Here is a 13,170-nt window from a genome sequence, read left to right on the forward strand (position 1 = left end):
CACTAGGAATCCAACTAAGAATTTAGAGCAAAGAAATAAGAAGAATCCTCTTCTCAAACAAGCAAATAGCTCAAATTATAATATATTATCAAGTTTCCCCTTCAATATGTAAATCGTAGCCTAAAATATAGGCAAACTTGGAACAACCCTCCAAGTATTGGGAACTTTCTAGACTTGCTTATTAATTATAGAGATGTGAAACATCTCTTACACTTTATTAAAACATTGAATAAAGAAGCTAAAACACTTCAAGACTCTTGGATTGACCATTAGACTCTTGATTTAGCTTTATTAATTAGACTCTTGAGTTTCTGTGTCATTCTCCCTCAGTTCGAGAAGACTCGTCCTCGAGTCTCCATCAGGATCATCTTCAAAATAAGGCGAGAGGTCAGCGATGTTGAAGGTTGCTGAAACTCCATAGTTTCCAGGCAACTCAATTTTGTACGCATTATCTCCAATTCTTTTGAGAACTTTGAAAGGTCCATCAGCTCTAGGCTTCAATTTTCCATGACGACCGCGAGGAAAGCGTTCCTTGCGAAGATGAATCCACACTAAGTCTCCTTCCTTGAATGTTGACGGCTTTCGATGCTTATTAGCACACTTCTGATATTTCTCATTTTGTTTGATAATTTCTTGTCGAACCTGCTCATGCAATGACTTGATGAATTTAGCATGATTTTCACCCTCACTACTGAACGGATGAGAAATAGGATCAGGGGCCAAATCCAATGGAGTAATTGGATTGCTACCATAGACTACTTCAAATGGACTTCTTCCTGTTGTTTGACTACATGATCGATTATAAGCGAACTCCGCTTGAGCCAATACTGTATCCCATTGTCGTGGCTTCTTACCAATCAAACTCCTCAAAAGGTTTCCCAAGCTCCGATTAACAGCCTCCGTTTGTCCGTCTGTTTGCGGATGATGAGAAAAGCTAAATTGAAGTTTAGTTCCAAGTTTTCCCCAAAGCGTACGCCAAAAATGACTCATAAACTTCGGATCACGATCTGATGTGATTGTTTTTGGAATACCATGTAGTCTCACAATTTCCTTGAAGTAAAGATCAGCAACATTTGTAGCATCCAAAGTCTTGGTGCAAGGAACGAAGTGGGCCATTTTAGAAAATCGATCAACAATAACCATAATTGAGTCTTTGTTCCTTTGAGTACGAGGTAAACCCACAACAAAATCCATACTCACATCCTCCCAAGGAGCTATGGGTACTGGTAGCGGAATGTACAATCCAGTATTTTGATTATGGCTTTTAGCAATATGACAAGTTCTACACCTCTCAACACAATGCTTGACATCACGATCCATCCTAGGCCAATAGAAATTTTCTTGAATGAGTTGAAGAGTCTTATCTCTTCCAAAATGCCCAGCAAGTCCTCCACTATGTGCTTCATAAATAATTGCTTGCCTTAGAGAATATTCAGGAACACACAAAAGTGAACCCTTGAATAGAAAACCATCTTCAATCAGGAAGTGCTTGAATGGACGTTTCTCACATTCTTCCCAGATTCTGCCAAAATAAGGATCATTCTTGTAGAGTTCCTTAAGCACTTCAAAGCCAATGACTTTTGCTTGCAAGGTATTCAACAAAGAATATCGTCGGCTCAACGCATCAGCTACACAATTAGAAATACCAGATTTGTGCTTGATGACAAAATTGAAGGCTTGTAAATACTCAATCCATTTTGCATGTCGATGGTTCAATTTTTGTTGAGTATTCAAATATTTCAAAGCTTCATGATCAGAAAATAGAACAAATTCTTTGTACAAAAGATAATGTTGCCAATGATCCAGTTACTGTTGGGGAGGTCTTTTCAAATGTCGGATGTGAGGTTTTTGGGGTGGTGGTGGGTGGGGTTACTGTGGTTGCTGTTGGGGTAGGGTTTGGTGTCGCCGGCATTCCTCCGGTCAGGCTAAATCCGGCCAGGGTCGCTGTCCAATCTTTGTTGGGGCCTTGTTGCCTTAGATACGCTGCCAGTGCGTCTAAAGGAACCATTGCCGGGATTTGTGTCGTCGGCGTTGGCTGTGATCGTTGTGGACTTGACGGCTGCGATTCGGCTGCCGTTCGGACTTCTGACGGGACTTCGCCGGTGGTAGATGTTGGGTTGTTGGTTGTCTTTCTCTTTGCCATGGCTGTACCGGTGGTGGTTCTCTTTTTCCGGTAGTGATTCACGGTGGTTTTCGTAGTGGGTGGTAGTTTTCGGAGTGGGATGGCTGTTGTGGGTGAGAGAATGCAGGTAGGGGTTTGTAAAGTGAAAGGGGAGTAGGCGGTTGGGTGTTTTATAGAGGGGTGGGTAGTTGAGGGTTTTGACCGGTGGTAGGCGGTTGCCAGGTTGCGACGCTTCGTGTGGAAGGCGGTTGGGAGTTCTCGGAGCTGATTGGACGTCTCCTGTCACGTCCCTGCTCCACGCGCCCTCCCAGTCTTTGCACTCGCCTGCAAAGCTGCAACACGCACCAAGATTCAAATTTTACTCATCTCCCCCTTCTCAATTAGCTAGAAATAGAAATAAAGCAAATAAATGGCTCTTTAATATAATTCAGAGTTTCACCCAAGTGGTATCCTCGTGGTCAGTACGAACTCCGAATTAATATTTAAGATCCGAAAAATCTTTTTGGGGCTTTTTTTTTTTAACTTAAGTTAAATTACTAATTATTCACAATATTTACATCATTACTAAGGGTATTTAAAGTTTTACCTGGTCAATAAGCACAAATCATATTACGTTGACCAGGTGGAACTCTAAACCCCTTTTCTACTGGTCATTTAGACGCTATTAAAGTGTAGTGGAATTTCTTCCACTACACACACCTCTTCATTTTCCCTATATATTTTTAATCTATGTCCATTAACGACAAAAGGTTCGGAGTTAGGGATACTCCCTGAAATCTCGACCGCTCCATTAGCACGTAGTGTAGTGATAATGTAAGGTCCTGCCCATTTTGACTTGAGTTTCCCAGGCATTAGCTTCAATCTTGACTGGAAGAGTAGTACTTTCTGACCAACTTGGAGATCCTTAGTTCTCAGATTTTTGTCGTGCCACATTTTTGTTTTCTCCTTGTACCACATGGCTGAGTCGAATGACTCCAATCTGAGTTCTTCCAGCTCCTGTAGTTGTAGCTTCCTTTCCTCTTCACAGGTCTTAGCATCCACGTTAACCTGCTGAACTGCCCAGTATGCTCGGTGTTCAATTCCTACTGGCAAGTGACACATCTTCCCAAAGACGATGTGGTAGGGGGACATCCCGATAGGAGTTTTGTAGGCTGTGCGATATGCCCAAAGGGCATCTTCCAACCTTGTGCTCCAATCTTTTCTGGAGGGGTTGACTGTCTTCTCTAAAATGCTCTTTATTTCTCTGTTTGAGATCTCTGTTTGCCCGTTGGCTTGAGGGTGGTAAGGACTGGATAGGCGGTGATGGACTCCGTACTTCTTCATCAATGCTTCGACCGTTCGGTTGCAGAAGTGAGTCCCTTGATCGGAGATGATTGCCCTTGGTATCCCAAATCGGCTGAATATATGACTCTTGAGGAACTTGGTGACTTCCTTAGATTCACAAGTGCTTGTGGCCTTGGCTTCTATCCACTTCGACACATAGTCAACTGCCACCAGGATGTAGGAATTCCCATAAGATGAGGGAAAAGGACCCATGAAGTCCATACCCCAGATGTCGAACACCTCACAAACTATTACTGGAACTTGCGGCATTTCATCCCTCGCGGAGATCCCACCGGTCAGTTGGCAAGGGTCACAGCCCTTGCAGAACTCGTATGCATCTCTATTCAGGGTTGGCCAGTAGAATCCGCTATCTAGCACCTTCCTGGTAGTCTTCCTTGGTCCGAAATGTCCTCCACACGCCAAGGAGTGGCAGTGCGTTAGTACATCCCGTTGCTCCCAGTCAGGAACACATCTCCTAATGACCTGGTCAGTTCCTGCTTTCCACAAGTATGGGTCGTCCCAGAAATAATACTTTGCTTCGCTCTTAATCTTCATCCTCTGAGCCTTTGTCATGTTTGGTACCATTGGTAGCTCTCCCATCACTAGGTAGTTGGCCAGGTCCGCATACCAGGGTTCCTGTCCTACTTTCTCCTTGCCCTTGGTTGTTACGTCCTGCCCAGTAAGTCTCATCACCTCTTCCCAATCGATCTTCCTTGCGGAGAAAATCACTTCATATAAATGCTCTTCCGGGAATCGATCTCTCACATCCTCACTGTTCCCTTCTTGTATTATTCTGCTCAAGTGGTCCGCTACCTTGTTTTCAACTCCCATTTTGTCTTCTACCTCCCAGTCGAATTCTTGTAAAAGCAGCACCCATCTGATCAATCGAGGTTTTGACTCCTTCTTCGCAATGAGATACTTAATCGCCGCATGATCAGTATAGACGATGACTTTGGATCCCAGTAGGTACTGCCTGAACTTTTTGAATGAATAAACAACCGCCAACATCTTTTTCTCGATGGTGTCATAATTCCGTTGGGCTTGATTCAAGGTCTTAGATGCATAGAATATCACGTACCTTTTCCCATCGATCTTCTGACCCAGTACGGCCCCCACTGCATAGTCACTAGCATCGCACATCACCTCGAAGGGGTGATCCCAGTGAGGAGCTTGAATAATCGGTGCAGAAATCAATATTTCCTTAAGGAAGTTGAAAGCAGCCTTGCAATGTTCGTCGAAAACGAACTCCACCTCGTTCTGGAGAAGTTTGGTAAGGGGTTGGGCAATCTTGGCGAAATCCTTGATAAATCTCCAATAAAATCCAGCATGGCCAAGAAAACCTCTTATTCCTTTCTGATCAGTAGGGAAGGGTAGTTTGGATATGACATCCACTTTAGCTTGATCCACCTGGATCCCCTTTTCTGACACCACGTGTCCTAAGACAATTCCTTCTATAACCATAAAGTGGCATTTCTCAAAATTTAAAACCAGACTCTTTGCTTGGCACCTTTCTAGTACCACATCCAAATGTTGCAAGCACGAGTCGAAAGAGTCTCCATAGACAGTGAAATCATCCATAAAGATCTCTATACAATCTTCAATCAAATCCGAGAATATGCTCATCATGCACCGTTGGAAGGTACCGGGGGCGTTGCATAGGCCAAATGGCATACGCCTATACGCATAGGTTCCAAACGGGCAGGTGAACGTGGTCTTATCCTGGTCCTCCGGGTCCACGTAGATTTGAAAGTAACCACTGTAGCCATCCAAAAAGCAGAAGTACTTCCTCCCAGCCAGTCGCTCCAGCATTTGACCGATGAATGGCAGGGGGAAATGGTCCTTCCTGGTTGCGGTGTTCAGCTTTCGGTAATCTATACACATTCGCCACCCAGTAACTAGTCTGGTGGGCACTAGATCATTCCTCTCATTCTTAACCACCTGGATCCCTGATTTCTTGGGGACCATATGGATTGGGCTGACCCATTCACTATCTGGCACCGAGTATATAATGCCCAGCGAGAGTAGCTTCAAGATTTCCTTCAGTATTTCTTCCCGCATGTTTGGGTTCACCTTTCTTTGAGAATCTCTATGTGCTTTGGCTCCATCCTCCAATCTAATGTGGTGCATGCAGACGTCCGGGCTTATACCTACCAGGTCCGTAAGGCTCCAACCAATAGCCTTCTTGTTTTTGCTCAGCACAGTTAGTAGTCTTGCCTCTTGCTCTTCAGTCAGCCCGCTATTGATGATTACAGGGAACGAGTCTTCCTCCCCGAGGTAGGCATACTTAAGGTTCGCTGGCATCTTTTTCAACTCCACTTGCGGGGGTAGTGTGTCTATAGGTAGAGGGTTCTTCTTTGAATCCTCCTCTTGCTCTTGTTCAGCATCTGATTTTTCCTCCATACTGGCCGGTAGCACGGCCCCTACGGATCCGCTAGTTCCGACTTCTGAAAAAATTCCGTAATTGCTTCTTCGATCTCCTCGCCAGTCAACCATCGGCTACTGATCAGATCACACCATGCAGCTGCTTCCACATCAGCCTAGGCATACACATCCAAGGTTTGGAGTTTTTCCTGCAATAATTCGGTCTCAAGAAATTCTTGGACTAAGGGGTCAATTACATCAACATAACATAGATTTTCAGAATCTATTGGTTTTTTTATGGCTTCATTGATGTCAAAGACAAATTTCTCACCATTAAAGTCAATGCAGATTGTCCCCTCAGCCATATCCACAATTGTCTTAGTCGTTCTTAAAAATGGTCTTCCTAACAATATCCCGTTAAACTCCCTAGCTTCTGGTTCACTCATTTTTATGACATAAAAATCAGCGGGATAAGTAAAGTTTTGTATCCTGACCAACACATTTTCTAACACACCTTCAGGATTTATACATGACCTATCAGCCAGTTGGATCAACACCCTAGTATTTGACAACTTTACCCCCTTTAACCGATTATAAATGGATAACGGCATAACATTGATAGATGCTCCTAAATCACACATTGCATGCTCGATTTTCACATCTCCAATTGTTATGGGTAAAGTAAACATACCAGGGTCGGCTCTCTTGGCTGGTAGTTTCTCCTGTACAATGGCTGACGCTATTCCTTCCACCATGATTTTTCCATCCTCCTGGGCCTTTCCGGCTATAAACTCCTTTATAAACATCCCCAGAAGGGGCAGTCTCACGGCTTGGAGGAATGGTATGGTGACATCCAGCTTTCCAAAGATCGACATGAAATCCACAGGGTTTTCCTTCTTCCTTTTCGTCACAAACCGGTATGGAAACGGTTTTTCTCCCTTAGCCTCTCCAGTTAGTCCTTGCGGACTTTCCCTTGGTACCTCCTGGGTTGGAGGTTCCGATGTGGGCATTACTCCTTCCGGTTGCTCATTTCCAGGTTGTTTTGCTCCCTCCTTTCCTTCCGCAGTAGGCTCCTCGTTTAGAAAAAACGGATCCTCCATCTGAGGCAGGGGCGTCTTGAGCTCTTCCGCTGAGATGGTGTCGCTCAGCACTCTTTCCCTACTAGATTCCCCAAAAAGGTTCTTGAGTTGAGGTCCATTATTGGCTGTCCCGGACCGCAGTGTAATTTTACTCACATTTGCTTTTTCAGGTACATGGACTGTAGATGGGAGTTTCCCTGAGTTCCCTTTCATTTCGCCCACCGAGTTAGCGAGCTGGGCCAACTGCCTGTTCATCATATCCATATTTGCCCTATGCTCCTTTTGGGCACTTTGCATTCCTTGCATTGTTTCATTACTGGACTGCAAGTCGCTTTTAATGCTCTGCTGCGAAGCAAGCATCTCTCCCATCATGTCCTCCATAGACCTCCTCGACCTGTTTGGGTGATGGAATTGGTTCGAGCCTTGGTGTTGGTTATACTGGGGTGGTGGGTTTGAATGGTAGCCCGAGAAATTTTGTTGGTTTTGGTTCTGTGGGTACTGGTTATACTGGGCAGGAGGGTTGTACTGGTCGTGGTTGTGCTGGTACTGATTTTGGTTTTGGTTGTGGGTGTTATGTTGAGGCCCTGGGTTAAATTGGTTCTGGTTGTTTCGCTGATGGGGTAGCACATAGGCAGGGTTCGGGTTCTGGTTTTGAGGGTTTTGGTTCTGAGGATGCTGGTTTCTTCCTACCCAGTTAGACTGGTAGTCAGGGTTTGTTGGGCCACAGTTGGAATTTTGGTTCGGGTGGGGGTTGGGTTGATTTGGAGCCTGATTTTGGTTCTGATTCTGATTTCCATCTCCCCATCGGAAATTTTGGTGGTCCCTCCACGGTGCATCCCTCTGCTTTCCCGGAATCCAATTGCCGTTGGAATTGTAGTATCCTGCATTCCTGCTGCATTTGCTTGCTCCACATCCAGCGAGTTGTCCGGCTGATCATATGGTAGTTCTGGGACCTCTTTGCCTCCAGTCGGAGAAGGTGGTGGAGTGTTCTGCTTGATTGCAGTCAGCAATTCCTTCTTTAATTCATCCAACTTCAAATCCATCTGCTCCTCCTAGTCAGTAGCCGAAGCACTTGCTACCCTTTCTCTGTTGTACCCATCCCTCGCGTTGTTGTACGTCTTCTTCGCATTCAACAGCTTTCGTAACACCTTTTTGGCTTCACTGACTCTCAACTAGGTGAAATCGCCTCCAGATGATGAATTTGCCAGATCCTTGGTCTCCTTGTTCATCCCCTCATAGAAGGTGTGGTGCACATCTATCTCCTTCATGCGATGGTTGGGGCATGACTCCAGAAGACTCATGTATTTCTCCCAGTACTCGCTCAGGGTTTTATCATAGCCTTATGCACGATATTTTCCTCTTCAATGCACTTGTCTTTAAAGACGGGAAGAACTCGGTTAGGAAAACTGACTTAAAATCGGCTCATGTATTGATGGAGTCGGCTGGCAGGCGCATGAACCAAGTGTTGGCCTCTCCCTTTAGGACAAAAGGTAGGGCCTTCAGTCTGTAATCGTCCTCGCTTGCTCCTGCTGGCCGCCTTTGCGCCTTACAGATTTTGCAGAACTCATTTAAGAATTTTTATGGTCCCTCGTAACTCTTCCCACAGTACGTCGGTAGGATTGCAATCACGTGGGGTTTCACATCACAGGCGGTCTGGCCTGGGGTGACCACTATGGCTTGTGGGGGATCTCCGTCAGCGTGTGCGGTAAGTGTTGTGAGCTCGGGATCGTCCTCACCTTGGTCAGCCATTCTCACTAGTGTTCTTAGGGTGGGAGCTCCGGGAGTTGGTACTCTAGATCTTCTTTCTCCTCGTCGCTGCTCGTGCCTAGGTCGGACAGTGCTGTCGACAGGCCAGAACGAGTGGTAACGAGTATTGTTCCTCGGGGAAGTATCCTTGGTCTCCACTGGCCAGGAGCCGAGCCACTTCTCATAAACTGAAAACAAAAAGAAAAGGAAAATTATAACCAGTATGTACACCAAAAAGATCACACACAATAACAGGTATGAACGCCATCCATCCCCGGCAACGGCGCCATTTTGAAGGGTCTCTTGTGGTCTATGAGTCAGTTTTCGTATGTAATTTGGAGTGTATCCAACTGATCAGGAAGAAATTCCCGACTCAGCTGAGTCGTTGGTACGACAACCGGGACCTGGCTTCAAACAATTTTCCTCAACCCACTTCTACTGATTAGTATAGTGGAGGTAAGGGTTGAATCCCACAAGGATGGACACGTTTGGATAACTGCGGTGACTTTCCTGGGTGTTTTTGGTTAGCTACCACGCTTGGGTTGAGATTTTACCTAGGCAAGAAATAAAGGAGGTACTCTACTGACTAGTGGGTGTGAAAATAACAGGCATGTGGTGGTGTTCGTGGAAATAGGGGACAAGGTGTCTCAGAGGCATATGAAAAAAATAGACAGTTACTAAAAGAGGAAATTTAGACTACAAGGCATATCTGGTGACTGGGTGGCTCTCTGACAAGTCTGGACAGTACAACTGAAAAGTAGGGAACAAAAGCAAAAGTAACTTAAAAGTAAAGTGGTCCAAACTAAAGTTGATTTTGATGTTTTCTTCTTCACCAAGCATTAACAAAAAATCAGATGAACACAAACACCATAACTAAACTCAGATTCATAACCTCAAACTCAAGATCCATTGATTAAAATGCTCAAACTTAAAATAAACGGCGAAACTGCAATTTTACTTCTACTGACGGACATGCAAGGTGGTGATCACGGCGCAGAACAGAAACTCATGCACGAAAACTTGACTGAAACATAACTACAACCTCGGATCCACAACTCCAGATAAGGAAACACTTAGAAATTAAAAGCAACTACTAGATCTAACTTTGCTATGCAGAATGAAGCAAACTCGAACCAAAGCGACATACGAAATAGAAACTTCATAATTTAAACATTGGAACTTCACAAAGTACTTCAAAAGGCAACAACGATGAGTGTTTGCAATAAAACCAACGACGAAAACAAGTAAAGATTAAACTAGAAAGCAAAATAACGATTGTTTGGCCACTCCGGGCGATGATACTGCTATACTACTACGACAACTGGCTGGAATGGTGGATCGATGACTTCTCCGGCAGATTCTTGGATGTCAAGTGACCATAGCTGTGGCGAGGAACGAGAGGTTGGACAATGCTGAAGGAACTGATCTTCTAGAGAGAATTCTAACTAAGTGTGGTGGTGGATTTTCTCGAACTCCTTCTCTCTCTCCAAGTGGCTTCTTTTATAGGGAGGCTTACTCTTGCTTTTAGGGTAGACTTCCTTCACGTTTTGACTTTTCTGCCCCTTGTTAATGATCATCCCAGCTATCCTTCTTCTCCATCTCGAGCCTTTTCTTTGGCATGCATCCTGGTCAGTATTGCACCCTTCTAGCGCCCTTTTCACTTGCGTCACCTGAATCGTCTCCTACTGACTTGGATCCTTTAATCCTGCACACTTGAGCAACTGTTTGCAGATAATACATGCATTTCACGACATACTGACCAGTAACCAAGGCTTAGAATACGACTTATCAACGGACAATAGCAAAGAATTCCTTTTCATAAGTCGAATAATTCCGCTGAGAGTTATTCAACATTTCACTGAAGAAAGCAATTGGTTTACCTTCTTGGCATAGAACAGCACCAATTCCCACATTTGAAGCATCACAATCAACTTCGAAAACTTTATCAAAATCTGGAAGTTGCAATATTGGAGCTTCTGTCACCTTCCTCTTTAAAAGTTCAAAGCTTTTTTCTGCCTCTTCCGTCCACTTGAAACTCCCACCTTTCAAGCACTCAGTGATAGGTGCAATGATAGTGCTGAAGCTCCTGAAAAATCTGCGATAAAATGAGGCTAAACCATGAAAACTTCGAATATCATGTATAGATTTAGGAATCGGACAACTCAATATAGCTTCGACTTTACTTTCATCCATTTTTATTCCCTCTGAAGAAACAACATAGCCTAAGAAGACTAGGCTAGTTGAGAAGAAATGACACTTGTTTAAGTTTGCAAACAATTTCTGTTCCCTTAGCACTTCGAACACTTGTTTGAGGTGAAGTAAGTGCTCCTCCGGACTCGAGCTGTAAACAAGGATGTCATCAAAGTAGACAACAACAAATTTTCTAATAAAAGGTTTAAAACCATGATTCATAAGACGCATGAATGTAGATGGTGCATTAGAAAGGCCGAATGGCATGACCAGCCACTCATAGAGACCATCTCGAGTTTTGAATGCCGTCTTCCACTCGTCCCCTGATCTCATTCGGATTTGATGATAGCCACTTCTAAGATCAATCTTTGATCCTATCTTAAAATCATGCAATTGATCAAGAAGATCATCAAGACGAGGAATTGGAAAGCGATACTTAATGGTGATCTTATTTACCGCACTGCTGTCAATGCACATGCGCCACGAACCATCTTTTTTTGGCACGAGAAGGGCTAGAACAGCACACGGGCTTTTTCTAATTTGCACAAGGCCCTCGGATATGAGCTCATCTACTTGTCATTGCAGCTCCTTGTGTTCCCTTGGATTCATCCTATAAGTTGATTTGTTAGGAATAGAAGCTCCTGGGATTAGATCAATACAATGCTGAATATCTCGCATTGGAGGGAGGCCATGGGGAATTTCTTCGGGTATCACATCAGAAAATTCCTCAAGAAGAGGTTGCACTTGCCATGGGACATCTTGATTGACTTTGTTTTCTTCAAGGACCACTAAAGCATAAGCCGTTGAAGATTCACGTATCGCCTTGTGAACTTGAGATTTGAAAAATAGGTTGCTTCCTTCGCTCCTCGAAGGTTTGAAAACATCTTATGCCTTCAATGGCCCTAAAGTGATTTTTGCACCATCTTTGACAAAAGTATGAGTATTTTTGAAGCCATCATGTATAGATTTTCGATCATATTGCCAAGGTCTTCCAAGAAGTAAATGACAAGCATCCATTGGAAAAAAATCACACCAATCTTCATCTTTATATTTGCTACCAATGGAAAATGGAACAACGCACCTCTAGTTTACCTTTATTTCACTATCTTTTTTTAGCCAAGAAAGCCTGTATGGTTGGGGATGAGGCACTGTCTTTAATTTCAGTTTCTCTACCATCATAGCAGCCACCACATTTTCGCAGCTTCCTCCATCGATGATTACATTGCAGACTTTTCCATGAGCAGTGCACCTTGTGTGAAAAATATTATGGCGAAGCCAAGAATCATCTTCAATATGAGTTGCACTGAGATTGCGAGAAACCATCAAAGATTCTCCTTGATCTGCATAAACGAACTCTTCCTCATCATAAGCTTCATCATAGATTGGCATTGTGTCATCTTGATCTTCTTCAACATCTTCTTCCACAAGAGTGACAATCCTTCGACTAGGACAATCCGCGGCAATATGTTTGAATCCTTTGCATTTGAAACATGTTTTTTGATTATTTGATCTGGTTGGGCGTCCTGTTCCAACACCTCATTCTTTAGGTGTAACAATTTTTTGCTTTACCTCTTTTTGTACGGGTGTGGGCTTAGAGGTTGACGTGCTCCCTCAGTTGAAATTACCACCATAAGATGGAAACCGAAAACCACCTCGACTTGACTCCTTTTGTTGTTTCTCCACTTTGAGAGCCACTTTGCAAACATCATTGTATGTCCAGTAAGGTTGCAATTGGACAACATTACATATATCATACCGAAGTCCTCCAAGAAAACGAGCGATGGTTTGTTCTTCTTGCTCCACAATATCACATCTCATCATGAGACATTCAAATTCAGCCACATAATCCTCCACGGACAGCTCCTTTTGCTTGAGATTGTGATATTTAAGAAATGCATCTTGGCGGTAATTATCTGGCAAAAGTTTCCTCCGTAGTTCCCTTTTCATTTTTTCCCAAGTTCTGATTTTGCCACGACCCTCACGTTCTCACCGCCTTCTTAGATGCTCCCACCAGATGGATGCATGCTTCTTTAGTTTAATAGCCACGAGCTTCACTTTTCGATCTTCTGGAACATCATTGAATTCAAAGACTCTCTCGATAGAGTTGAGCCAATCAATGAACTCATCAGGATCATTTCTTCCATCAAAGTCAGGAATATCAACTTTGAAATCATGTGATCGAACATTTGGACGACGTTGATGATTGACTGGTTCTTCTTCACTTGATTCTTCATCATCTCCGTTATGGAATGGATTAGTTTCTTTATCTGAAGAATCGCCTTCGGAAACATTACCATCACATACCACAGGTTCCCAACGTTGAAGACGTTCAGTGAGCTGCTGCACTTG

Source organism: Salvia hispanica, chromosome 4 (assembly GCF_029641045.1).
Source record: "Salvia hispanica isolate PSC_SH4W2 chromosome 4, Shi_PSC_v1, whole genome shotgun sequence".
Classification (NCBI taxonomy): Eukaryota; Viridiplantae; Streptophyta; class Magnoliopsida; order Lamiales; family Lamiaceae; genus Salvia; species Salvia hispanica.